The following is a 2,725-nucleotide window of genomic DNA, read 5'->3' on the forward strand; positions in this document are numbered from 1 at the left end:
TGCGTTTTTAAACAGATACCACTAAAGACCTATGCACGCCCTTCTTGGCATGATATGATTGAAGACTACGACTGCGGTGTCACCTGATACCGACCGTGCACGTCTTTCTGAAAATTCCCCTAAACGAAAAAGATGCTAGAAGGCTACCGAAATTTGGACTGAAATGTACATAACATAAATAAATAACATGGGACTTGATCTGAATAAAAATGAACAACATGAAACTTGATCTGAACTCAAATGAATAATGGTAAGGGACCCAAAATTGAAGCAAGTAACAATGGACTTGAATTTAAACGAACCACAAGGGACTTGAACTTGAATGGAACACATTGAACCAGACTTTGGTTTAACAAGTGAACAATCAAAAAGTCTAAATGCTCAATAAACGATCATAATCATTCAAGTGGATATAAGTGAACAAGCAATGATTTGTGGTGGGCTAGGGGTAAATTCTTACATCTCACCCACAAGAAATAATTAAGATGAATATGTAACTTGATTGCAAGTTATGTTACAAAACCCTTAACTTAAACATGAACAATATAAAGCCTGCAATTTTCATGTTGGAGGAGACTCCTAATGAATGTGTTGACTCACAAGAAAACTCCTGAAGAATGTGTCAACAATACGAGCAATGAACTTGTAGTGCTACAATCTCCCTACAATCGTTGTCAGCTAACTTGCAAATACATATAACAATCTCGAACAAACACTGAAAATCTCCAACAAATATAGATGCACTTACGGCGGGCTATCTCTCGTGATCAGGAAGGGTAATTAACTATAGGGGCTTGTGCCTAAAGGAAACCAAAACTCAGATCATAAAGTCCTCGGTGCGGTGCTTACGACAAAATGCATAAGCTTTGACCAGCTTTTTTTAGCATGAAAAGGTAAAATCTAAGTACCCATGTGTGCCTCAGTACCTACGGGAAAAAACTGCGTTTTCAAACAGATACCACTGAAGACCTATGCACGCCCTTCTTGGCATGATAGGATTGAAGACTACGGCTGCGGTGTCACCTGATACCGACCGTGCACGTCTTTCTGAAAATTCCCCTAAACGAAAAAGAGGCTAGAAGGCTACCGAAATTTGGACTGAAATGTACATAACATAAATAAATAACAGGGGACTTGATCTGAATAAAAATGAACAACATGAAACTTGATCTGAACTCAAATGAATAATGGTAAGGGACCCAAAATTGAAGCAAGTAACAATGGACTTGAATTTAAACGAACCACAAGGGACTTGAACTTGAATGGAACACATTGAACCAGACTTTGGTTTAACAAATGAACAATCAAAAAGTCTAAATGCTCAATAAACGATCCTAATCATTCAAGTGGATATAAGTGAACAAGCAATGATTTGTGGTGGGCTAGGGGTAAATTCTTACATCTCACCCACAAGCAATAATTAAGATGAGTATGTAACTTGATTGCAAGTTATGTTGCAAAACCCTTAACTTAAACATGAACGATAGAAAGCCTGCAATTTTCATGTTGGAGGAGACTCCTAATGAATGTGTTGACTCACAAGAAAACTCCTGACGAATGTGTCAACAATACGAGCAATGAACTTGTAGTGCTACAATCTCCCTATAATCGTTGTCAGCTAACTTGCAAATACATATAACAATCTCGAACAAACACTGAAAATCTCCAACAAATATAGATGCACTTACGGCGGGCTATCTCTCGTGATCGGGACGGGTAATTAACTATAGGGGCTTGTGCCTAAAGGAAACCAAAACTCAGATCATAAAGTCCTCGCAAAATGAGGGCAAAATCTCTGGGTAGTAACTTATTTCAAACCAAATATGTTTTCTGAATATTTACCCTGAAACTTAATACGTTTAAACCAACGATTAAAAAGGCGGAAGAGGAGTACGCACTGAGACGCGACTCAAGGCGAGGCGAAGCATTTGCGCGTTGAGGCTTACGCCTCGTTGGATTCGGCGGAGCGTGCGCTTATTTCGCACAGGGCGTAGGCTTCTGTTCGTAACGCCTCGAAGCGAAACGAGGCACCGCTTCGATTTGTAAGTATATAGACCGAGCGGTGAGAGTCGTATAAGAGTCGAGAATTTGGGTAACATACTTGCTTCTGCTTCGGGTGAGAACTGAAAGGCGAACTCCGTCGACTTCGACGACCACAGTTCGGTCGAGTTCGAACATAACTGGAGGCGATCGAAGCTAACGATTTATTTCTTCTTCTCTTTCTTCTCGTAATCTTCCAGTCATTTGCTTCATGTCTCGCTTCTTCTTCTCCAGCTTCCTGTAATCAGAAAAAAATTAAAATATAAAAACAATAGTAGTAAAACAGGATAGATTCCACTAAAGACAATAGCAAACAACCCAATAACTACTCCCTCTTTTTGACATCACAAAAAGAGGGAGCAAGAAAAACATCACACGGAACACAATACATAAAAGAGTATAAGTACAAAACCAAAGCCAAATATTAACAACCTAGTAGGAGGAACCCTAATCAGGTGAAGGTGATGGTGGCTGTTGAAAAAATCGATGTATGGAAGAAAACTTCTCCCCAAATCAGGCCATATCCTGGTTGTGCTACTACTGCTGCTGAACTGCGTATGCCTCAAACCAAGCTACATCCTGATCATGTTGTAGCTGCTGCTCGGTGACATACGACTCAAATATGGCTTCCCACTGGTCGAACCTCTGAACCAGTTCATCGATCTGGGAGTGCTGGTGGATAGGG

The sequence above is a fragment of the Dendrobium catenatum genome, unplaced genomic scaffold (genome assembly GCF_001605985.2).
Source record: "Dendrobium catenatum unplaced genomic scaffold, ASM160598v2 original_scaffold_65430, whole genome shotgun sequence".
NCBI classification, from domain to species: domain Eukaryota; kingdom Viridiplantae; phylum Streptophyta; class Magnoliopsida; order Asparagales; family Orchidaceae; genus Dendrobium; species Dendrobium catenatum.